This window comes from Crinia signifera, chromosome 19, assembly GCF_055691185.1.
Source record: "Crinia signifera chromosome 19, ASM5569118v1, whole genome shotgun sequence".
NCBI classification, from domain to species: Eukaryota; Metazoa; Chordata; class Amphibia; order Anura; family Myobatrachidae; genus Crinia; species Crinia signifera.
The window spans coordinates 20,014,763-20,041,962 of NC_139226.1; the positions used below are offsets into that span (position 1 = coordinate 20,014,763).

Here is a 27,200-nt window from a genome sequence, read left to right on the forward strand (position 1 = left end):
TAGCTGAAGTCATGGCAGCCACTCAAGGGAAACCGAGCAATTCTTATTAAATATTATATTGACTTTTTTGTTTTTTTTGACCAGTTTCCGGATGGTGTTGTCCTCTCATATAGTGGAGGCAGCCATTTTGTTGCTGGGAAATGACTCAGAACAGTATCCGGATGGTGGTGTCATCTCAAAAAGGGATAGCAAAGGCAGCCATTTTATCATTAGGAAATTACTCATGGCAGCCACTTAAGAGAAACTGAGCAATTCATACTTAATATTATATCGACCTTTTTGTTGTTTTGACTTAGAACTGTTTCCGTTTGGTGATGTTATTTATTACCATTTCTTATATAGCGCACAAATATTCTGCAGCGCTTTACAGAGAATAGTTGAACATTCACATCAATCCCTGCCCCAGTGGAGCTTACAATCTATATTCCCTACCACATGTACATTCTAGGGTTAATTTTGTTGGGAGCCAATTAGCCTACCAGTATTTTTTGGATTGTGAGAGGAAACCGGAATACCATATTGGTATCAGGAAACTTTATCATGTACTGGTGGCAGCCATTTTATTGTTTGAATAAAACTCAGAACAGTGACCCTTATTCAGATCTGATTGCAGTACAATTTTTTTGGAAAATGGGCAAAACCATGAGCACTGCATGTGGGGCAGATGTAACATGTGCAGAGAGAGTTAAATTTGGGTGTGGTGTGTTGAAACTGAAATCTAAATTGCAGTGTAAAAACAATGCAACAAGTATTTAACCTGCACAGAAACAAATCTAACTCTCTCTGCACATGTTACATCTGCCCCACCTGCAGTGCACATGGTTTTGCCCATTTTCCAAACAAATTTGTACTGCGATCAGATCTGAATAAAGGCCAGTATCCGGATGGCATTTTTCTCTCATATAAAAGAAGCAGCCATTTTGTTGTTGTAAAATGGATTAGGAAGGTTTTCACCTGGTATTATTTTCTCATATTGTGGAGGCAGCAAAATTTGCTGTTAGGAATGGCTCCAGACAGTTTCCGCTTGGTATAATATTTTCACATAACGGAGTCAGCCATTTTATTAGATGAAAAATAAAAAAGTCAATAGTAGGAGGTTAGCATTACTGCCTCACAGCACTGAGGTTATGGGTTCAGTTTCCACCACCGCTCTATCTGTGTAGAGTTTGTATATTTTCCACGTGCTTGTGTGGGGTTCCTCCCAAAATCCTCAAAATGTATTGGAAGGTTAACTGGCTCCCAATGAAAATTAATCTTCGTGTGTGTATACATGTGTTTAGGGCAGACTAATTGGGTCAAGTGGTTCTTATCTTCTGTCAACATTCTAGAAGTCTATGACTCTGTGTAAATTGGCTAAAAACTTTTTAACATCTGCATATACCTCAGTAGTTTCTAGTGGAACCTGCTTAAATCATTATTAAAACTTAATAAGAACTATTTATTTTCTAAGTATACCAGTATCCAAAAACTTCAGCATTTCTCAATATACTGTAATAAATTGGTTGCATTTAAGCAAAAATAAAATATGGATTTCCCAACTCCTCACATAAGAAACATTGGCCTCAATTAGGTTAGAGATATTTACAGGGAAGATTGGGTACCCATCACTGCTAAAATAAATGATTGTAATTCATTTTTTTAAATCTAAGTAATCAACCTTGTCGAACTATGATGTCTGATGATGGAACCTAATAATACGGGAGGAATACCGGGAGAGGATAATTAGTGAACAGCAGTAGTGGATAATATGTAGTTGCTGCAAGAGTCACCTGCATCTCTCTCTTAACCACAGTCATGTTCTGCCTTGGACTGTTTTACCTGTTGCGTAATGAGAACAGACCATTGACGTCTAGTATGTAGGAGGTTCCACCATGACTGGATGATGATGTTTTCTCACCTAGTTGACTTTGACCAAGAATCCAAAGATCATCCAGTTGCTTGGGCTTCAAAAACCTTATATGGCCTCTGAAATAAGTTTAGCTTCTTCTATTATCTCCTTCCAAAAAATGTTGCCCGGCCTTTCTAGAATTTGAAACTTACTGGATCTCTTCTAACGTCCTCATGATTTTACTAGTGCCAGTCTGCAGCCCAAGTAGACTCGATCAAGGTCAGGATACAAGTCCCAAGCCAAAGTACATTGGCATTCCTTCAGTTCATTCACAGGTGCTAGAATATACTCTCAATGTTGGTAGATTAAAAATACTGAATACGTGAACATTTACTTCCACTGTAGCAACAATTTCAGAACAGGTAAATGGATTAGGGTGAAATATGAACAGCTTTATTTTTTAATAGTTACAAAATGGCTGACTATGACTCTATTCAAGAAAGGCAATATAAGATGGTCTCTGCGCAAGCAATGATCTCTCATCCTCACTGATCGTAATGTGCATTCGTTTCACAACTGCTTATCACGAGTCATCAAATTATCTCCCACAGAAGCTCCGCACTTTGCGGCAGAGCATCGCAAGTCATCGGCTATTGCACATTTTTCTCTCTACATTAATTATTATTACCATCATCTCAATATAATTTACAGGGGCACTTTGTAACTCGGCACAGTGACTTGTTTACTGAACTTCGTATAATCTTCCATTTATATCAAGATTTCCATTAAAGTCCAGAGAATAAGCGGGGTTTGCTAGAATTGTATCTACGATACAAAATAAGAGGAGTTATACTGTACAGTTGGTCAATATTTCTAGTTCCAGGGACAAAGCTACATCTATTTATAAAATAATTCCAAGAGTTCTGTCCCATCAGTGTGTGGGCATTGAAAGCCCCAATGGCTCCAGGACAGACCCTAGGTCTTGATATTCAGTATGAATACAGAGTATGATAGTAGGGCTTCACAATCATCCTAACTTTAGGGTTTTAAGAAGGAGGTGTCCGTAGGGACCAATGTAAAAGATTTTGTATGCGGAGGAAGGAGGGGAGTTGCTTTGTGATTTGATGTCTAACTCAAAGACCACCATGAGATCTTCAAGGTTTTGAATATAAGGGATCTCTGTATCTTCTGCATGATGGAAGGGACCATGAGGTCTACTACTAAGCCTTGGCAAAAGTAGAGGTAGATAAAGTGCCAGCCAATCAGATCCTAACTGCCATATTACAGGCTGTGTTTATAAAAATAAAGAAGCTGATTGGCTTATCTGAGTCAGTATTTACAAAAACAACCAAATCACCAGAAGGATTAAATACATTTGAGACTGCACAAAGAAGGGAAGCTGGCATGGTGCATGGCCAACATCATAGAATTTACCCGAAGACTTAGAGGTCTATTTATTAAGCACTGAAGATGCTTTAGCTCTCAGCAAGGCTAAGCAAATAGGCCCCTAAAGATCTTAACATGTGTAAATTGGAGCAGGGAAGGGAAAGGGGGGACATGATAGAAATCTTTACATATTTCAAGGGTACAGGAAGGAGAAGTTCTTCAAAGGAAGAGAGCAAAGAATGAGGGATCAAATAAGGTTTGAGGTAACCAGTAGGTTAAAAAGGGGGCAGACTAGATGGGCCAAGCAATTGTATATGCTATCAAATTCTATGTTTCTGTGCTGGACGGTGCGCTAAAGGGGAGCCCACCTCACCAGTGCACCAACATGGCAACCGGACTGCTGTCCTTTTCTCCCAAACTCATAAAGCTGACAAAAGAACAAGAGGCGACAGTGTGAAAACCAGAAAACCAAGAGGCCGCGATAACGCCTTCGGTCCACTCTAAACCTGGTGGTAAACTCCGCCTATTTTACCTACAGCTACAGGAAGACTAAAATGTCACGTACGCAACAAACACAAAATGGGAACCACAGTATCCAATGTTATTTTGCTCGCCATCTGTCACAGTCTTGGGATTTAAAAACCATCAGTGTTATGTTATTTTCAAGCACAATAAAAACCATTGCCCCAAGTTACACTGTACATATACATGTGTTCTGCTGATGTGTGCAGCTTCTTGTTGAGATTCACTGTGAAATTAATCGACCTGTTTTGTCATAGACACATATTGAATATAACTGTAACCACATATTGTAACACAATCTGGTACTTAATCTAGATTCTTTTGGCACCATTTTTTTTAACTGGTGTAACAATTTTTAACACTGTAGTATTACCTCTCACCTGTGTAACGCTCGCGAAACATAGCTGCTACTTCTTACTTATGTAACACTTTTTAACACTAAAACATCTTACTAGTGTGATGCCTTTGTGCTGGCCTGGGGGGTCCCATGCTCTGGACTAGAACCTTAGTGTTAAGGAACCACCGAATGATGTCCCGGGCCGCCGACAGAGCCGCCGGGCCCCGGTAAACAAATGGGCTTGGCCAATGGGAGGGGGTTTTGCCACTCCCCAGTAAAAAAAAAAAAAGCAGGGGGTGCGAGCCGTGTGCGGGTGGCTGACGTCTGGTGGATGAGGAATAGGGATGGCTATCGTTGCCATTGCCATCGATGGTTGCCATCAATGGCAATTCTGCAACTGGCCATCGATAGTGCTAAACTATGCTATGGATGACCATCGATATTTTTACATATCGATGGTCATCCATTGTGTTTGATTGATTGGCCTGTCGCGAGTGTCGGGGGGCGGAGCTATGCTCTGTGTCCTGGCACTTTGAAAAAAAAAAAAAGCAAAACATTGTTTTGCTGTTCCATTGATGGAGGGAAACCATGTGGTTCTCCCCCATCGATGGCTAAAGTATTCGACATCGACCATGAACCATCAATGATTTCGAATCATCGATGGTCGATGGCCATCCCTAGTGAGGAACCCGCTCAGGGAGTGAGGGTTAGGCTGCTGCTGCTGCCTCTGTCCCCCGCTCAGCACGCGGCACCAGGCAGAATGTGCTGGGCTGGGGAGAAAAGCTGGCCTGTTCTCTCCACTCCCACTGCCCGGCTCTCTGAAGCAGGGGAGGGGGACGTGGTCCCAGGGCCCCTCCTTCAGACCCGTGTTGCAGCGAGCCAGGTAGTGGGGAGCGAGAGAGGACAGGCTGCCACCACAGCTGAGCCTCTCACCCCAGCTCCCCGCGCCCCTGCGCTGGGGAGAGAGAAAGCAGCAACCTGTCCTCTCTCTCCCCCTCTCATTTATTTATTTCAAGGGGACGAGGCCAGTCCCCCTCCTGGAGACCCCACCCCAGTCCGGTTGCCATGCCTCCTCCATTTTACCTGGGCCCTACTGACCTGTTGGCGCCCCTAATTCTGCCCCCTGTTAGTTCCAGAGTTTAGAATTAGGGGGGGGGGGGTGTAGTCCAGAACACCACCCACCCCCTTATATTGTAAACACATTCCAAACGTCCACCAAAAGTGTTTTATACTGTTCCCGCCATTCTAAGTTACGGTAAACAGCACATTTCCGAATCCAGTGTGCTGTGTGCCGCCTTAGAAGGATAAGCATCAGTTATAAACATTATTAAAACAAACTTGTGCGTTCTCCTCAAATGGATTGCCGTTTTCAGTCATACTTAATTTTACATGATGTTCTGCAAAAAATAATATTGCTGTGCTCGCTCTCATTGTAATGCTGAAAGTAACCTGCCAGGCTGTCAGCAGTCACTAAGCGCTCACAGTTTCCGTAATCTGCAGTTTTTAAACATATATCTTTCTGTTGCGGGTTCTGAATGAGGCGACAGACATGGCGCTCGCTAGAGGTAATCTCATAATCATAGTTAGCTTCAACAACATAGTCATTAAATTGTATTCAAACGAGCTCTTATCTTTTTAATTACATATATGCAGACTCTGTGTACTAAACTCTGACCCGATGATAGAAGAAAATTGAAACTATACTTACTGGGAAAATTTAACTAGGAAAGGCCAGCGCTGCTTAAAGAGACACTAACCTCGGAATTAGTCTTCATTTGTGTTCTGTGCGGGGAAGTAAATTATTATTATTAGCGATTATTAAAGTTTCATCAACATATTATTATGCAACGCTTTTTAGAGAATGCAGGGCCCCTTCCCCCTTGGCATGAGGCTGTGGCACACTTACGCCCTGTTTATGCCACTAGGTTCAGTATGATTTCCTGACACTCAAATGACAGATGCTAAGGCGCAGCCTTAGATGCGACCGACCCAAAAGGGGGTGGAGCTACTGGATAGATGGGCTTGGCTGCGGGAAAAGAGAAGTGGCTTTGCAGCACGATCCCCACTTTCGGGGGTGTGCCCAGAGCTCCCCTAGCAGCTGGGCAGCCCCTAGCCCCCTCACTGCCTTCTCTCCCTCCACTGAAGAGATGCCAGGATCAGCGCCCCCCCAACTGCCCCCCCCCCCCCATCTGCAGGGACAACAGTGCAGTCTTCCAATAGCGGGACTGTTCCTTTGTAATCAGGCCCGGATTTAGGGGTCAGGCTGCCGCTAGACATGACATTTTTGCCCCCCCCCCCAGCCCCCGTGCTGCAGCCCAGCACACATGGCTCCCTCTGCCAGCCTGACCCAGTCCCTGGTACCATGGGTGAGGCCTCCAGCGGCTTGTACAGGGTCAGCGGCTGCTCAAGAGCCGATGGGCCGGGGAGGTCTCCCGGGGGTCGTGCACCGGGGGTCTCCTGGTCTCCGGGACTTGGTGCAGATGGAGGTTACATGCTGCCCCCAGCAGACCCACGTTGGCTTCCGGTGTAGGACCCTGCCCTGTGCAGAGCTCTATGCCACGGCAGGAGCATCGGCCCAGGACGGCGGGCAGCATGGGGCAGGAGGACCATCCCTGGTCACATCTTGCTGCCCATAATAGGTGACGCTCCTAGGCACATGCCTCATGGCCTAATTGCAAGTCCGGCCTTGACTGTAACATACCCTCCAAGTGTACCGATTTAGCCGGTACAGTACCGTTTTTTAACGGTCTGTACCGGCTAAAAATAAATGTACCGATTGTACCGATTTCCCCCAATTCTGATAATTCTGATGTTAACATGGCTGCCGCTCCACTGGTCGGATTGGTCCCAGCGGGGGTGTAAGGAGTTAATACTGCCCAGCAGTGAAGAACCTGTACCCGCTGCTGTGCGGTCCGGGCACGGCAGCCAGCAGCGTGTGTCACTGTCACAGCAGCAGCTCACGCACGCGGCTCGCAGACCTCCTCCCGCAGGGCTGTTGTCGCTGTCCATTATGACGCGGTAAAGGACGCCCGGCCGGTGCATGTACCGCCGATATAGCCGGACAGTGCAGCAGAGCCACGTCTGTAGCGGGATTCGGAGTGGCCGGCCGCAGCACTAGTATCACTCTCAATTGACAACTAGGGTAATTTATTTATATTAAACTAATTTATTTATGCATTTAATGCATGTTGATATTAATTAGGGTCACAATAAGCTAATCAATTATGTTGCCCCAGGTGCCTGATTCCATATCTACAGCATGTAAAATAACTGTAAATATGGGAAGAATGAAATTTGTATATATCAGTACACATTCGGAAAGGGTGTGGGACCACGCCCCCTTTGCCTGTGGCCACGCCCACTTTTTGGGTGCGTACCGATTTCTTGCCTTCAGATGTTGGAGGGTATGCTGTAATCGGGACAGTTGGGAGGTATGAAATGCTGACATGTTCAAAATGTCTCCATTCATTATGCCGACGCTGGGTGACCAAACGGTTATCCTCAAAGCCTATTCATTGAAACAGGGATATTCAACATGTGGCCCTGCAGCTGCTGTTGTACTACAAATTCCAGCATGTCCTGCCACAGACCGTACAAATGCCAAGCACTCATGGTAGTGACTGGCACACGTAAAGTTTTCCCAACCGGGACCTATGGACAGAAGAACGTTACGGCGAGGTGCAGTTAGAGAGTGCGGCCAGGACCATCCGTGGATAGCCAATCAGATCATTTGGCGAGTGTTACATTATTCAAAATATTTGTTGCTTCTCTATAACGGACCTTTGTCGAGTACTGCGCTGTTCCACCCTATGCTGCCCACCCACTCGTGAGCGGTGGAAAATATTTGCCAGGTTGGGAAGAGAATAAACAAATATAAGACTTTGATTGCTCAGAGGAAAAAGGTCCAAAACAGTATTATAGCCCATAATTAACACTATAACACTAATATATATATATAATACTATAATTACTATCATTAGTTATAATTACTGACACTCCAAAGAAGTATACTGTGAATTACAGCCAGTGTACGGAGCGGGAGAAGTGGTACTCAGCAGCTGTACGTACAGACGGAGGAAACAGATAAACTGGGAATTCTACCCAAAATGCAGAAAAGAAGAAGTGGTACTGAGCAGCTGTTCTTATGGACACAAACAGTACGGAGGATTACACCCAGCAAACACAGTGTCACAAACAAAGCAATACCGGACGTTGGTGAAACCATTAAGCCCATTGGATACCGGGAATTGCACCCGGTGTAGCATAGAAAATAACGGAAGTGGCACTAGGCAAATCGTTTGTCTCCTAAATCGTATCTACCAACTGCTAAGCATGAGACACTGCTGTTAAACTGTACACCAATAAACAAAAACCTCACCCCTCTGCATCATGTACTCTTAAGGCCAAATGTATCAAACTTCAAAAGTGATCAAATGGAGAGTGATAAACAGACAACCAATCAGCTCCTCCCTGCCATGTCACAGGCTGTTTTAAAAATGTCAGACAGGAGCTGATTGGCTGGTTGTTTATCACTCTCCACTTTATCACTTTTGATGCTTGATACATCTGGCTCTTAGGCCCTTATTCTGATTGAGTCGGATAGCTGCGTGTGAGGTCGGACGGCCGATGTATTGTGTTTGCACATGTGCAGAGGCGTTTGCCTCATTAACATATGCCTCATTAACATATGCCTCATTAACATATGCCTCATTAACATATGCATACGCCCCGCATTTCATGGGCGTTCCCATGAAAATGCTTGGCGTACGTATGGTAATGTGGCCATGATGCACGTGTGGGGGGCGGACATATGACATAGACGGATGTCAGAAAAATGTCCGAGTGGTCTGGAGCACTCAGAGCTGTCTGACCACTCGGACCATCATTCGATGGTCAACGACCATCGGAGGATGGGGGAGGTTCCCACAGATTCACATGAAACATCCACTCGCGGTCCATTCGGTCGGTATCTTACCGCATTTGGACGGCGTATGGTAGGCGGGGCTAAGAACACTCGGTGCCCGTCCGAAATACACATCCGTCCAATTCAACCAGAATAAGGGCCTTAGTGGCAAATGCAATATCCTAAAGTTTTATGATCTTAGCGTGGGACCACCAGAGCAGAGACGCCTTGCGTGGGGAATCTGGTCGATGGACAACTGATCGAAGTTGTCATGGTCAAATTCAACATTGGCAAAAGGTCGACACAAGCAAAATGTCAACAGGTTGACACATGGAAAGGTCATCATGAGATTGTTTTTGATTATTTTTATAACCGACTTGTTCTTACTTCACGATCCCAGTGGGCGTAGAAGCAGATTGAGGACGTGGTACACCTATACGGTATTGATGTCGGCCGATTTTGACACCAAAAAAAAGTTGAAAACCCCATGTCGGCCGTTTCCTGTGTCTACTGTTTCCATGTCGACCGTTTGCTTTTATCAACCTTATGTCAATGGCAAACTAGACCCCATGTTGACCTTTTTTATGTGTATTGACTGCAGACCTAATGATCATGTATGTAACAGAGATCTGCGCCCCACTATCAGCGTGTAGGACCTCTGTGGCCGGACCTTGGAGGGAGGCCGGTAACGTTTATCTGCTTTGTGTAGTATAGATTCGCACCTCCGGTTCTGTGATGGACCAATACATTGATTCGAACAACTGCCATTTGTGTATCTCAATATCAATAACTTCTACTAATGAAAGGAACTGAGGCCTAATTATATCCCATTAATGTGCCACTTACTGGTCATCATTCTTTTTAGCGTACACAAGGTTTGTTAGCAAAGAACACTAAAACCTATGGGGGCATAACAAAGACTATTATATATTATTCCAAGTATTTACTTATAAGGCGTCGTACACAGCAAAAGATACAAAGTAAACAAAGTAAAACCAGCGTATATTCATCATTGCAAGTTAGGAGCAGTGTATAGTATACAGAGGGCCTTATTCAGGACTGTTCGCAACTGCCGCTCGTTCGCACGGCGACCGATGTTATGTTACAGCGCATGTGCAGGCGCAGGGTGCACCCATTGCGAATATATGGATCGCTGGGTGCACACATCCAGGACAGTGGTTTTGGGGGGGGGGGGGGGGGGGGGGCAGAGAGGGGTGGAGGGCAGACCATTAGCATATGTGAACTCCCAGCGATTTATGGGCGTTCCCATGAGAACACGTATCCAAGCGAATCAACCAGAATAACCCCCATACTGTATTGGCTGAGATGGTGGGAGGGCCCTGCTTGTGAGAGCTTACATTCTAATCAGGAACACAGAGGAGAACATTCTAATAAGGAACACAGAGGAGAACATTCCAATAAGGAACACAGAGGAGAACATTCTAATAAGGAACACAGAGGAGAACATTCTAATAAGGAACACAGAGGAGAACATTCTAATAAGGAACACAGAGGAGAACATTCTAATAAGGAACACAGAGGAGAACATTCTAATAAGGAACACAGAGGAGAACATTCTAATCATGAACACAGAGGAGAACATTCTAATAAGGAACACAGAGGAGAACATTCCAATATGGAACACAGAGGAGATGGAGGAGACAGCGAGGATAACGGACGCAGGAGAGAGATCTGGATCAGGTAGATATCTGATAGGATGAATAGGCATGTTTAAAGCATAATAAACCGGTGTTACCAGCAGTCTCGGAGCAGAGCGGCACCACTTCATGTATCCGCCCTGCCCCCTGTACATCTGAAGTCTCAGAGCAGAGCGGCACCACTTCCTGTTCCAGCCCTGCCCCCTGAAAATGTGACATCACACTCCATCAGCATCACGGACTACAGGGCTGCATGGCGCTCTAACTACAGGTCATTCCGAGTGCTTTAGCTTATAAGAAGTTGCTTGCACAGATTATAGGAGAGCCTGAGCCCATTTAGGTGTTTTTTATACCCTTTGCAGGAGAAATGAAGCATCCATGTTGGTTACGCCGAACCCAAAACTCCCCCAATATCTTTCACTGACATTTTGGTATTGTGGTTAAGATTTAGTAAAAATTGTCAAGGTTTTTGGTTTGAGTAACCCCTAGCAATAGTAATAGTCAAATAAGAAGCAGGGTAATAAAAGGGTTCTGGTATAGCGGATCAACGGCATCTAGATCAACAGTCACATGGTCAACCACTCGGCCGAACGCTTCTACAGAGACACCTAAAGATAGTCAACAGTGTCTAGATCGACAGTAAGGAAAGTTATGAGCAAGCGTTAGATCGATGGGGACGTCATCAACAGTTACTAGGTCGACACGAGTTTCTCACGTTTTTTGGTCTTTGTCGACAAAGGATGACATGGACAACAAATAAGTGTACAGTAAACCTTTGCATGGCTCACCATGCTTTGGGCACGGTGCCTAGATATGCCTGGCACACTATTATGATCTAACTCTATGCCCACTTGGATGGTAACGTATGAACCAAGTCGGTCTAAAACAAAACAAACATGAAAGACTAGTTTTGACCTTGTGACTGTTGCCTTCGATCTAACTCTTGCGTCTATCTTTCATGACTGTCCATCTTTCGTGACTATCTTTAGGCGTCTAACTGGACGCATTCAACCAAGAGTGGTCGACCTCATGACTGTAGGTCTAGACCGGAAACTCAAGCCTTCAGGGTATTGGTTCGGAAATCAGTTTCAACAAGTGGCAAAATAAGGGACGTAGCTTAGGATTTGAGGTGTCAAGCAGTTAGCTTTTATACCCATGTTATCCATACCCTCATGCACGATAAAGACTGTGTTACCCGATTCAGAAAGGCAATACATAAAATGCCTAGTGCCACATTGCATGGCGCACTGCAGTTACATAAAATGCCCCTTTATTCCCCGCCTGGTTATATCACACTCCCAAGTGCCACTATAGCAACATGCCTGCATATGTATTTCGGTAAGCTGGCCAGGAAAACTGTAAACTAAACAATATACAGGATCAGCGTCCTTGCCAAGAATATTTTGTTGCGCTGCAGTTTTATCAGTAAATTGGCACCGGTTTCTGGGCACTCACGATAGGAGTGTCTTGTTGGTGGAAAGCATCTACATAGATATATGCTGCCCTGCGTGACAGAAACAAGGTGATTTCTCAATACCAATATTACAAAACAGCCCCCTGCCACCGCCCGCCAGAAATAAATCACGATAATCTATATTCTCCAAGGAAAAGATGATATTCTGTACTCATCATTAGCAATGTATTGGATGAGACCTGCAAACTCGGCATTACAGAAAAATTCCCCTCAGCAGAAGCCTGAGATGCCAGTAACAAAATGGCCGCTTCCAAGCAAGGCGCTAGGCAACATTCTGGTATGGCAACACCTCTGCTTAATATGTAAAGTAATAAAAACCAAAATAGAATGTGTTCGGGTAATCTGGGGCACTCCGTGCCCACTTAATCCTTGGCATATGCCAGGGTTGCCCAACTTATGATCAAGTGGGAAATGATGTGTGCGCAGATGTTGAGTAAATGACTCCAGCTATGAACAGCCAAGACTCTTAATCAGTGGTGTTGATTAATTGATAGATAGCAGACAACTGTTCTCACTGTCGGTGATGGAATGTATACAGCTCACCAGCCGGTAAGTGTATGCTGCAAACAAGTCATGGTGCAGGGATTCTGAAACATCTTCATAGTAGGTATTAGACAGGTCTATCAGAGGTGCTTAAGCAAAAGACCTCTATCTACCAACATATCACGCTACACAGAAAGACAAGATAACTCTTGCACATACACCGTAGTGATCTTGGCAGCCATTTTGAAATAGGGCACAAAGCCTTCCTGGAGAACAGGAAGACCCAAGTCTGCACAGTAGCCTACCCCTCTTTAAACAGATATGGTTATCCACTTTCCACATATGGTCATCTTTCCACATTGTGACTGACTTATGTCTTCAATGAGAGGCCAATTTTGTTTAGTCTAAACCAACATGGCAGCCCCCACACAGCTTGTAGACTATAAATATGCATACACGGGGGTATACAAAGAATCAACAAAGCTTTCCTGCTTTTAACGCTGATTTAAGAAGAAATAAAAGCTTCTCGTTTCTATTCACCAACTCCGCAGTAAAATGATTAGAGCCATACAAATCATTTTCTGTGTTCTACCCCCTTAGCAATGGGCTCCGGCACACAGGAACTTCACGCCTTGACGGATAAAATTCACCTTGCAGAAGTGTGGAGAACATCTGTCACCAGAGCACTTATGTCAATATATTGTAAGACCCACCTCCAGTCAGCTACAAGGTGAAAATATTATATACTGTAGCCTTATATATCGACTTTAACAAAGGTTTATGAGCTCTGAGTGGATTTCGGAGCAGAGTCTAATGGAAGTGACACGTACCGGCAAATGCGCTCGGAAAAGGCCTTTACACCCCTTCTGAGATTAGTTTCACAACTGGAAAACATTTTGGATCATTAAGGGAAAAAAATTTCTGTCATAAAAATGACGTGGACACACACACAAAAAAAGTAAACCGGCCGTTGAACTGGTCACTCACCATCAGGGCCGGACTGGACATCTGGTGCTTCTGGCAAATGCCAGAGGGCCGATGGCCAGGTGGGCCGATTTCTCTGCCTCCCGATCGTCTCACAGAGAGAGCCGCTGACCTCGCGGCGGGTCAAGGAGAGAGTGGGGCATCACACACCACTATTCCCCCCCTCTCCTGCAAGCCGGGAGAGGCAGCGCGCACATGCACGTGCCCGGCGTGTGCACGTGCGTGACAAAGGTCAAACGCGTGCACAAATGCCAGGGCCGATTCAGCGGCCCAGTCCGTCGCTGCTCCCCATCTATTGATTTTTCTCCTGTTCCCTAATATAAGTCTAAACGGACTTTTATTCTTGCCGCAGATGGCCAAATTCGGGTTGTAAATGGGGTTTGTACATGCGTATAATCGTGCATGCGCAAACTCCTAGAAATCGAACGGGGGAGCGAATTCAGTCCGCTGAGAGCGGGTCTGAATCACCCCCCCCAAATGCCACCAAAATTGGAGAAAAATCATAGGGAAAAGTCTGTTATCTAGGGATGGCCATCGGTGCTAACATCATCGATGGTTGCCTTCGATGGCGACAGTACAAAAAGTCATTGATGTTTGCGTACTATGTGTTGTATGACCATCGATGGTTTTACCTGTTGATGGCCATCACTTTTCTTTGACTGACTGACCCGTGTGCCAATCTGGGGGCGTGGCTTCACCTGTGTCGGGGGTAATATACTGTAGCCCATAGCAACATCAACCATTTTCACTTTGAGAAGCTTTAGTAAATTTAACCCTTTTGTATCAGAGAGTAGTGCAGGCAGAAAACGTGTACTGTAGCAGTGAGATATTTCACAAATCAGTCGAATATCTGGTTGCTATGGGTTACAGCACACCGTTGCTCTTTGCACCAGCTTATTATTAAATAAGCCTCTATATCTTCGTGACTATTCATCTATCTTTAACCTCGGTGATGAAGATTCTATTCTGGCTGAATGCGTAGGCAATCTGACAATTTTATTCCTGTTGCCCTGCAAATAATAAATGAGGTTAAATCACAGATAGGAATCTGTAGGAAAAGGGATGTGTTTAATCTCAAAGCAATTAATTATCTGCTTAACGGGGTTTTTTTTCTCCCATTGAATCGACGAGCGTGATCACAAATCTATCCCGATCCTGTCCCCACATCCATAGGAACATATATTCTTATTTTTATGTTGATGGCCCTTATTCTGGTTCACTCGCAAAGGCAAATTCCTCCTCAAATGGACAAAAGAATGTGCACTGCAGGTGGGGGCAGATGTAACGTGCAGAGAGAGTTAAATTTGGGGGAGTTATTTTGTTTCTGTGCAGGGAAAATACTGACTGACGCCTGAAATTTGCCTGACACTCCCAGAAAACGTCCAGTTACCACCACCCACAATGCCGGCAACCTGTCAATCATCTTGTGTATTGTCAGTGATAAAAAGCAGGAGTTTATTGTAGAACAGCCTCGCGCATGTGCGCTATGAGATATCCGAATGCGCAGTCTATCGATAATCGCACGGCCAGCGAATCAGATCTAAATAACACCCCCAGGAGCGATGATTATAGAGCGTTAGAGGGGAACAATTTTTTATTTTTTTTTTACTATGTAAAAGATAATTGGACGCAATGATTTATTTATCTAGAAAGATGATATGTTTCATTTTTATTGATAGATTTGTTATGGAGCCCCCTCCCCCACTGTAATATAACTGTTGCTGTTAATGAGGAGGAACCACATTCTGCAAGAGCAGCGCACTAATGAACAAGACATCGTAGTGGTGCATCGGTATATAAAGCATTCCATGTGTGTCTTGTTCTCCCCATCAGCAGCACAATGATACCCCCAAAGGGAGAAACTGGGATCTACACAGATACTAACTGCCCCGACTTTGGCTGGGGCATCCTGATTCGTCGATATTAATAGAGGTGAAGCTTGTTTGGATATGGGTGGAGCTATGGCCTCCTCCATCCTCCTCTCTGACAGCTGCGGTGCATGTATAAAAAAAATAAAAATGGGTGCAGTGTGTGCGGTGTGGGCCCCACTGAGACTCAGGGGCCCATGCATATTGCAGCCATTATAAATTACTGGAGTTGGGCTTCAACCGGAGTAGGCAATTTAGGGCAGATCAGGGCATACTGTATGGGTGGGTCTGTCACTACCTGTAACATGGCAGTTAGGAGCATATTGGTAGCTATGGCCAAAATTATTTTATCTCTATCCAAGATTTGATCGATCTCCCCGTTTGTATGCTTAGTAATAATGAACCACTACAGCTCTTGTGGAACTGGAAGTCCCAGCATTCCCGCGAATGACAAAAACATTCCCCCGGTACCTGGATTATATGTCGGCAGTGTCTAGGCTATACGATCCGGTATGCTGGGTAGACACTGATTAGGTTGACAGTTAGTAGGTCGACCACTAATGTTCAACAGTGACTGGGTCGACACCTTGAAATAGTCGACATACCCATGGCCGACATTAACAAAAGGTTGACACAAGCTTATGGTCGACATGAAGAAGCTGAGTTTTTTACTCTTTTTTTTTTTTAAAAAGGTGTTTTTTTATATTACACTATACTTTACTAGTAGGCAGACTTATATGGTGTCCATGTCGACATATGTTGACATAGACACCCCAAACAATTAGAACAACTCATGTCAACCTTATTCATGTCGACCATATCTACATCAACCACAATCTTGTGTTGACTTTTTGTCCACCTCGTCCTTGGGTATGTCGACCATTTCAAGGTGTCAACCTAGGCACTGTCAACTATTAGTGGCTGTCGTCTGTCGACCATTTATACCGTGACCTTGCGATTCGTGCGAACTATAATTGGGAAAGGTAAAGTGACGAGCGAAGTGATGCCTGCGAAGGTACGCACTGCACTAATTGGGGGCTCCATGTCAACAGATGCCGACATTGATCCAAAACAGTGAAAAACTCAACTCAAATGTCAACCTTTTTTTCCTGTCGGCCATCCCCCAATACACCAACCCCTTGCACCATTACTGCAACACCTGTCTGACTACACCTGTTACCATATTTCTTTATTTGTATATAAGTTTGATACTTTACTTACTACGTTGTGAGTTATATTGAAGATGGGATGTTGCTAAGGGCAACCAATCAAATTCAACTTCCTGTTTATTTAGAACCTTCGAGAAGATAATAGATAGAATCTTATTGGTTGCCCATTGCAACATCCCATATTCAATACAATTCCCATTTTAGTTAATGTACCCCTTTGTCTCCCTCCAAGCTCTGGTTAATCTCCTTCTTAAATGTTATTAATATTTAAACCACTGAATTCCGTTTCTCCTATAACAGGCTCCTCGCCACGTGGGGAGACACTGTGCACTTTGCCTACTTACTCCTATACAGATTTGCTCTTCCTAATTAGACCTGTTAAGTTCATGGTATGATCTCATTATTGGGTTTTTGCGTTCACCACAAAGAGCAAACAGAAGATCCCGAACCGCTGAGCTGGAAAAATACCAGCACTCCTTCACAGCTCCCGTAATGTGTTATGCCAACATCACAAAGGGCAAAGTCAGCGCAGAAACCGGTCAAGTGATAAAACGGTCAGACAACAGCAACAACCAGAGCGGACGTGGAAATATATACAGTACGAGATTGGGACACGTTACAGACTTGATCAGGGGCTTTTGCTGATGCGGTGGCCAGGGGGTCAATCGGTGGAATTATCTGTAGAGCATTCTTGACGTGGTCCACAAAGGCCGCTTTTACGTGACCATGAATAGTAATTGCTATGATACCACAACCTCCACCACAGCTGGAGAGATCCAAGTTGCTAGAGGTCTTGGATATAGTCTGAGACATAAATTTACTAAGATGAGAGATCTATTGAAGATGGGATGTTCCATAATGCCACAAGTTTTCAATAGACATCCCATCTTCAATAGATCTCCCATTTTAGTAATTTACCATAAAGTGCCTACTTCAAGCCCAATTTACTGTCAATAATACCCCTTTCACACTTCACCTAATTTCCGGGTTCATGCCGGTTTCTTGCCGGTTCGACCCAGTAATTGGTGCGATGTGAAAGGGTTTACTGGGTACCGCAAACTGGTAGCAACACCGCAATACTAACCGGTAAAAAAGAAGGGTTCTAATCGGTTCGTTGCCATGTTGCTTTGCGGTGTGAACAGGTTAATCGGGTCGAGTGACCCATTTCCCGTTTCCACCAATAGAGGAGGTAATGCTTGGAACAGTGCCTCCTCCCCCGCCCCCGATGATGCTCGGCCACTCTGCCGCACCCCCAGATGACATCAGCGAACCAGGAATATTTCCGGTTTGCTGAAGTAATCTGAACAAAACAAAATGCAGGGTCGCACCGGAACTGTACCGTTTCAAAGTCCCAGTGCGACTCTGCATTTTGCGGTCTGAAAGGGGTATAAGTATTAAATTAAGCTCTGTGGCCAAATCCTGGATGGATAGACACCAGGACAATCCATAAAGTATGGTGGTGGAACTATCTGTTAATATTCCTAGCATGACCTCAAGTAGGCTCCAAATCATAGAAGACTCATGTTGGGTATAGAGTATATAGGCTTTACAATGTGTGTATTATTACATACTGTATTCTGTTGCGTACATAAGAAATCAAAGATCCTTTTACACATGAAAAAATGTTTTTCGTAAAATTTGGGATATTTTACTACGGAACGCTACAGGTGCCTCAATGCCTTGCCAATGACATTCTACCACGTGTTTTTTTTACTTCTGTTCCACGGTGTAAAGTTATAAATAAAACAACGGAATAATATATTTTGTCCTATGGGATCACTTTCAAAGTCCAATTATTTTGACGTATTGAAATTTCCAATAGGCTTTAGCTCCCTTTTAAGATAATCAGAACCTAATTAATATTATATGTATTGATTAGGATCTCCGTTCTCACAGTTGGGACCAAGAGAGACCCGCAGGGGGGGAAATGCCTGTTGGACTGTTTACGCCTATAATGTCTTGGAGTTTTACGGCTGAAAAGTATTATAAATATAATCCTTCGCGGATGAAACGGAGAAATGGATTTGAGTTATGGAACACAGCAATGGCGGAGAGGAGTCAGTGAATCATAATAATTAACTGATCCTCAGATCTATAATTGAGATCCATAATTCAGCCAACCTTCCCTCTTCACCCTGACATGAAACGCAGTTCTCCCCTGGTGTGACGGACTTATAAGAGATGGCCTGCTTCTGACAGAGCGTTTCCCTATAAAAGGGACATTTCATCATAAAATGCAAATCCCACAAGGACTCGGGTGAATTCTAAAACGGAAAAACTCTTAATATGAAACAGAAAAAATGCAGACAAATTGTGAATTTCTCCAATGGATCTTAGAGGAAAACAGAATGTCTTATTTAATGCTGCATAGAGGGAAATCTAACATAGTGTTGCAAGTTAGGTTACACACACTCATATATATATATGTTCTTCCCTAACTATATATATATGCCGCTTACATAAAATCTCGTTGCCAGGGGTTCCATGCTCATTGCCAGGTGGGATTACATGCTTGTTGCTATAGTGAGTTCCATGCTTGTTGACAGGGGTTTCATGCTTGTTGCCAGGGGAGGTTTGCTTGCTTGTTGCCAGGGAGGTTTTCTTTCTTGTGGCCAGGGGGGTTTACCTGCTTGTTGCCAAGGAGGTTTACTTGCTTTATGCCATTGTTGTTTACTTGATTACTTGCTCCATGCCAACTTGCTCGTTGCCAGGGGTTACAGGTCCAATAGCAAAAAAAAAAATTGCATCGAAGGGTTAATGTAGGACATGCAAAGTTTGGGTCCTTGAACGATATATATATACTGATGTTCTTCTAGCAAATCACCCCCTTGGTCTGAGTTTATATTCTTTCGAAGTATAGCGAAAAACTCCAGATTAAACTCTGGATAATCAAAAAAGCTATTTTTTTTCTAATTAAGTAAATTACAAAGTTTAATTACAGTAAATTTCAATTTACACATTTGAAGAACACACATTTCGGAGAGCGTTTTCGGCTAAGCGTGTTTACTAGAGGGCGTTGTTGGTGCTAGATTCCGCTGCGGGGAGCTGAGCTCAGTGTGAATTCCGCCGTCATCGTTCACTCGCAGAATGTTGGCAAACTCTCCCGCTTTCTGTCATGGGGAAATATTAACATTAAATCAAATTGGATTTTTAGTTGAAGGTTCTGCCAGGTAATTCAGCCAGAACACTCTGAGAAATGATACACCAGGGATTATATATCTAGGGTGCAAAAAGGAGAGTGACGAGTGGAACAGATGAGAGAACTGGTTGCTTCGCAAATGGGTCTAGGGAAATACATTGGGGCTAATCTGCAATTAGCGACATACATATGCAAATGTTTCTGTATTTCCAGATGTTCACATGACAATAGCATTCCATATTGCGCCTAGTATTATTTTGTACGTCTTGCAGGGGTGTATTTAACAAATTTAGCTGTAAAGCGCTCAACGTTAGCATTCCTCATTAGCGTTTAAAGTGTGCAGCTGCGTTTTCTTTTTTTCCTGTGTGGCACTACAAGTCTCAGTATGGAAGCACCCCTTACACTTAGAACAGGGGTGTAACCAGACTTTGTGGGCCCCATAGCAACATATTGAAAAGGGCCCTGTTCCTGCTTCTTGAGAGACACCTCTATTAAGACTTTAATAATTTTATTCGCTATAGTAAATAATGCCCTAGTTCATTTTCCGAACCACAGTAATGCCCCACTTTGTGTTATGAACCATCGTAGTTCCTTAGTTTAGATGGTATCACATTGTAAGGCTGCTAGTACATATTGGAGGTCATTCTGATTGACTCGCAAGGCTGCTAGTACTTATTGGAGGTCATTCTGATTGGCTCGCAAAGCTGCTAGTACTTATTGGAGGTCATTCTGATTGGCTCGCAAGGCTGCTAGTACTTATTGGAGGTCATTCTGATTGGCTCGCAAAGCTGCGAAATTCTCGGCAAGTCAAGTAAATGCCGCCTGCATGAACGACCACCCACCGCACGCATATTTCACCCGGTACAAAATGATTCAATGGTCACCGACCGTCGAATGATTTCTAAGGTGCTCGTAAATCGAAGGCACTCTCTGGTTTCTCAGATTTGCAGCTACTTTGTATGGGAATAGAGCGGCCAGTTGACATCCAGTGACACCTGCGTCACTGGCAAATCAACATGGGAATGCCCAGCGTTTCCATGGGAACACCCATGAAATTCTGGGCATTCCCATGGGCACAACCCATGTCCACCGCCCCATGCCCCCCACCCACAGTGCTGTGTGCGAGCAGTTGGCGAATAATCAATTCCCCGTAGCCTCTTGTGACAATCAGCCGCTCATGCGTATAAATGTTTATGAGTAGTCGCAAAACATCACTCACTGTTGCGAATTCGCCCCGGTGACACTGAACCTGAAAGACCTGCTTAGAGTGTGCAGTCCAGCCACTCACATGGTGAAAATGGGAACTGTTGTGCCAAACCAGTCTATTGGGGCGGTTTCGCAGAGGGTGGGGCCTGGCGTGCAGACTTAGAGTGCGCACCCTCCTCTTTGCAGCGCAGTGCACTCTGACATTGGTACCCTTTAAGTTTAGAGCAGGGCTGGCGCATTTACTGCAACCTCCTGACATCTTGCCGGGGCTTTTCCCCTGGTCAGCTTTTGAAAAATGTCATTGTGCCCAGGATCAATACCAGCGAGAGATATGTAAATGTTACATCATCTGCGCCAGGCTTATACCTTCCTGGCTGGGTTTTTATCCCAGTACTTTATAAATAAAAGATAATAATAAGATCAAAATCAGGTTGACATTTAGAATTTAGCTAACGACTCTCTGGCACAAACGCCGAATCTGATATTTTCCCAAACAATCTGCGTGGAAACAGGATTTCAAAACAGACGTTATCCCCATACCGTATTTATCTGAGTATACAGCTGCCTTAGCATTTAAGAAGAGATACGACATGATATACAAAGCTGGGAGCCTTTTGTCACGTGGGATTAAATGTGGTAGGTTTGTAGATGGATCTTAAAAGAGCAGCGATAGTCATAGTATATTATATAATTTGCCGGTTATGCATTCTGCAAATAGTACATGACAGCATCTTGACACATTGCTGTGCCGCGGCCTTAAATGGAGAGAAAATATTGAGAGAGATGTGCAGAATTCTGTGAAACTATCAGAATATTCACCCACGTTCCACATGATCAGCACCCGATACAAGAAATCAGCCCCTAACTGTCATTTTATCCCAAGGTTAGCGCTGATTGGCTGCTTCGTTATCTCTCAGATTTCTCTCTCTCCATGGGGCCTATTCAATTGAACGAAATATTCTTCCTGAAATACTTAGCTTGGGTATCATGCCCAATTTTTCATTACTGTGGCTATGCGTGTGCCCGTTCCCCGCGCAAGTTGGGCACTACAAATTTTCCAGGATAAACCAGTGGAAAATTTTGATAAAAATTAGGAAATTAACCCCCCCCCCCCAAAAAAATAATAAAATATTATGTAACAGTATAGACGTCTATTACTGTCCCAAAGAACATTATCTTGAACTTGTAAAATACTCTAAATACCTGATTGTTGAATTTTTGGTTGGCAATTGATCTCATAAGTTAAAAATAGGCCCAAAAAATCTATTTCCAGTCTTATAGGTGAACAAACCCTTCTTTGAAAAAAAATATTTGATCCATATTTTCCCCAGCCTGTAATTATGTTTGTGCCCAACTCTATATGTGCCCCACTATTTTCGTACGCATGGCATTCAGTAAGGGCCAGGTCCAACACTAGACGATATGAGACTTGTTGTGCACCAACAATACCGTAGTGCCCCAAACCCTGAATGAGTGAGATAATATCGGCCACAGTTGCGAATGGCAACGTGTTGGTGATAGAGAGGGAGAGTGGTTTTAGTCTATAGTGTTATAGAGCAAATTCAGGATGTTAAACTGACATGCTGCAAAACAAACCATAACCATTGTAAACTTGCTGGTTGTAAGCCATGGAGTTCTGCTGTGACAGGGACTTGACGAAGAGCCGGAGGAACGTAGGTGTGGGCCTGTTTACGCTGGTGGAGATCCTGTCCAATAACGTAAGCCAAGTGCTGTTTTTCTTCCTGCGCACTAATTGGCAAAAGTAACCTAGGTGACTGCTGATTGTACCAGCTCATTCCACCCTACATCCTTCTGAGAACGCTACAGACCCCAGTGCTGCATCTTGTCTCCGACACCACCGCTGCACCTCAAGCCTTAGTCATAGTTTGCGAGATGCAAAATAGTAAACGCAGGGAAATTTACCTATAAATTACCTATAAAGGCGAGACGTCTTGTATGCATGCATATTAATGAGATAATTAGGCCTAATTTACATAATTGCCTGCCAGACAGCCGTGGGTGTCCTGCGTATATATCACCTAGGCAGTAAAATACAAACACAGCTTGGCTTCCATTTGATAAATGCCTTCTCTACAGTGCCTCCTGTTTACAAAATGGCCCCCGTATTTAGAAAACAGCAAAATGTGGTCTACACTGTGATTTGAAGTTGGATTTCAAACCGTTTTGCATATATTGGAATTCATGTTTAAGAAAAGTTACAGCTATTAAGCAAATAATTGCAAATCGGGAAAAAAATGATCTGTTGTTGTTACGCCTGAGTTTGTCGCATATTTATGCGCAGAAACAACATGGACGCAGTCACGAATACTGTTGCCCGGTGCTTTCTGTGGACTCCCGATTTCTGAAAATGGAGGTATTTTGTGGACTTATACAATATTCGTCCAGTAAATTTGCTGGAAACTAGAGATTTACTATTGCTAGAGATAGGTGATAAAACTCTTTTCCAGCCAGAAACCGCCAATCACTAGCCAGCCAGACTAGTTTTCTACATTTTACACATGGACGCCTGTTTAGCAAGATCACTACAATCCTGCATTGGCTATCAATATTTTAGGATTGCAATACCAGGAAATAAGGAATGTAAATATGTACAGTAATTTGGAATTTCGAAAAATTTTAAATGTTGTGATCTGCAGTAATCCGCGGGGGCGGATCACAGTATCACTGGGCTGGACAGCTATTGGCTGTCCAGCGCAGAGATGCTGTGATCCACCCCCGAGGGGCATGTTTAGTTGAACATGTTTAGATCGTATGCTACAGCAAGCATTTTAAGTGGGCTAAGGCATTGTGTAGATTACAGTAGGTACTTTTCCTTGAAGTAAACAGTAAACATGAGATCATCACAAGCCGTCCAAAGATTTCTACTGAAAACTAAGTATAGAAAATGTCCTACAAATGTTATAATTCAAGAAAGGCCAGGAGGGACCCCCCCTTCCCCCTCAATTTGCTCTCTAGGGGTAGAAAGTTTAATGAAGGCTCTTGGCAGCCCAGATTATAAAGCATCTCTTTGTTTTATCAGAAGTAAATGCTAATTACTAAATAAGTGCCTACTGATGCAAGATGGGAATCTGGTCTCTCTTCGGCCATCATGGAACACATGCAGGATCCTCCACGGGAAATTGAAAACTCACATTAGCAGCCCCACTCTATTCCACTTGTTATTTTATTTATGATCTCCTTGTGCTGCCTAGTAGAATGGAATATGCCCCTAAATAAATAATAGCATTGACATCATCCCCACAGTAATTATGCAGACACAATATAAACTTATAATGTATAAGAAACGTGCCGGTCTCTGTTTATAGGAGTGTGGCTGGGTTCCATTACATGCGCATTATTCAGACCCGCTGCATTTATTATTATTGGTATTTAATAATTGCAAGATAACATTTGCACCAATGTGTTTTATTCAAGCAATTAGCCCCCAAATAGATTAACTATACTCCGGGATTATAGCAATTAGGGTTTCAATGGCAATACGGATGGTGTAATGGTTAGCATTACTGTCTCACAGCGCTGAGGTCATGGGTTCTATTCCCACCATGTGTTATATATACGGGGCAGTACGGATGGTGTAATGGTTAGCATTACTGCCTCACAGAGCTGAGGTCATGGGTTCTATTCCCACCATGTGTTATATATACGGGGCAGTACAGATGGTGTAATGGTTATAGCATTACTGCCTCACAGCGCTGAGGTCATGGGTTCTATCCCACCATGTGTCATATATACGGGGCAGTACGGATGGTGTAATGGTTAGCATTACTGCCTCACAGCGCAGAGGTCATGGGTTCTATCCCCACCATGTGTTATATATACGGGGCAGCACGGATGGTGTAATGGTTACATTACTGCCTCACAGCACTGAGGTCATGGGTTCTATTCCCACCATGTGTTATATATACGGGGCAGTACGGACGGTGTAATGGTTAGCATTACTGCCTCACAGAGCTGAGGTCATGGGTTCTATTCCCACCATGTGTTATATATACGGTGCAGTACAGATGGTGTAATGGTTATAGCATTACTGCCTCACAGCGCAGAGGTCATGGGTTCTATCCCCACCATGTGTTATATATACGGGGCAGTACGGACGGTGTAATGGTTAGCATTACTGCCTCACAGCACTGAGGTCATGGGTTCTATCCCCACCATGTGTTATATATACGGGGCAGTACGGATGGTGTAGTGGTTAGCATTACTGCCTCACAGCACTGAGGTCCTGGGTTCTATTCCCACCAGGGGTGAAATGTAATAGGATGAGAGATTCAGAAAGTGAGAGATTTGGTAAGAAATCTCCAGTTTTTTAAAGTGGCAATCATTGACACAGCAAAATCACACTGGTTTTGCTGTGTCAATGATTGCCACTTTAAAAAAACTGGAGATTTCTTACCAAATCTCTCACTTTCTGAATCTCTCATCCTATTACATTTCACCCCAGGTGTTATATATACGGGGCAGTACGGATGGTGTAGAGGTTACATTACTGCCTCACAGCGCTGAGGTCATGGGTTCTATCCCCACCATGTGTTATATATACGGGGCAGTACGGATGGTGTAATGGTTACATTACTGCCTCACAGCGCTGAGGTCATGGGTTCTATCCCCACCATGTGTTATATATACGGGCAGTATGGATGGTGTAATGGTTAGCATTACTGCCTCACAGCACTGAGGTCCTGGGTTCTATCCCCACCATGTGTTATATATACGGGCAGTATGGATGGTGTAATGGTTACATTACTGCCTCACAGCGCTGAGGTCATGGGTTCTATCCCCACCATGTGTTATATATACGGGGCAGTACGGACGGTGTAATGGTGCATTACTGCCTCACAGCGCTGAGGTCATGGGTTCTATCCCTACCATGTGTTATATATACGGGGCAGTACGGACGGTGTAATGGTTAGCATTACTGCCTCACAGAGCTGAGATCATGGGTTCTATTCCCACCATGTGTTATATATACGGGGCAGTATGGATGGTGTAGTGGTTAGCATTACTGCCTCGCAGCACTGAGGTCATGGGTTCTATCCCCACCATGTGTTATATATACGGGGCAGTACGGATGGTGTAATGGTTACATTACTGCCTCACAGAGCTGAGGTCATGGGTTCTATTCCCACCATGTGTTATATATACGGGGCAGTACGGATGGTGTAATGGTTAGCATTACTGCCTCACAGCGCTGAGGTCATGGGTTCTATCCCATGACCTCAGCGCTGTGAGGCAGTACGGATGGTGTAATGGTTAGCATTACTGCCTCACAGCGCTGAGGTCATGGGTTCTATCCCATGACCTCAGCGCTGTGATGCAGTACGGATGGTGTAATGGTTAGCATTACTGCCTCACAGCGCTGAGGTCATGGGTTCTATCCCCACCATGTGTTATATATACGGGACAGTACGGACAGTGTAATGGTTACATTACTGCCTCACAGCGCTGAGGTCATGGGTTCTATCCCCACCATGTGTTATATATACGGGACAGTACGGACAGTGTAATGGTTACATTACTGCCTCACAGCGCTGAGGTCATGGGTTCTATCCCCACCATGTGTTATATATACGGGCCAGTACGGATGGTGTAATGGTTAGCATTAATGCCTCGCAGCACTGAGGTCCTGGGTTCTATCCCCACCATGTGTTATATATACGGGGCAGTACGGATGGTGTAATGGTTACATTACTGCCTCACAGCACTGAGGTCCTGGGTTCTATCCCCACCATGGCCCTAACTGTGCGGAGTTTGTATACTCTCCCTGTACTTGCGTGGGTTTCCTTAGGGTACTCCGGTTTCCTACCACAATCCAAAAATATACTGGTAGATTAATTGGCTCCCAACAAATTAACCCTAGAATGTCTGTGTGTGCGTGTACATGTGGTAGGAAATATAGATTGTAAGCTCCACTGGGGCAGGGACTGATGTTACTGTTCAAATATTCTCTGTACAGCGCTGCGGAATATGTGTGCGCTATATAAGAAACTGTTTATAAATAATAATGGAAAATGTACAGTAAGCGCTGAATATTGAAACAGACAACACACATAGGGCCTGATTCAGCAGCTTTTGGCCCACAGCGAATTTGCTGCAGGCAGGGCCGCCGACAGGGGGTGCTGTGGGTACAGTTTTCCTGGGCCCCGGCCTCTGGAGGGGCCCAGGCAGCTGCCCACAGCGGCACGGTGCCACCCTCCACCCACACGGCCGCACACCGCCTCCCCC

At 44.3% G+C, this 27,200-nt stretch overlaps 1 protein-coding gene across 1 annotated transcript in view; it reads right to left on the bottom strand.

Moving 5' to 3' along the window:
- The window catches only part of IGLON5 (IgLON family member 5), a 340,687-nt gene that overhangs the window by 253,552 nt on the left and 59,935 nt on the right, over nt 1-27,200 (bottom strand). The window lies entirely within an intron of this gene.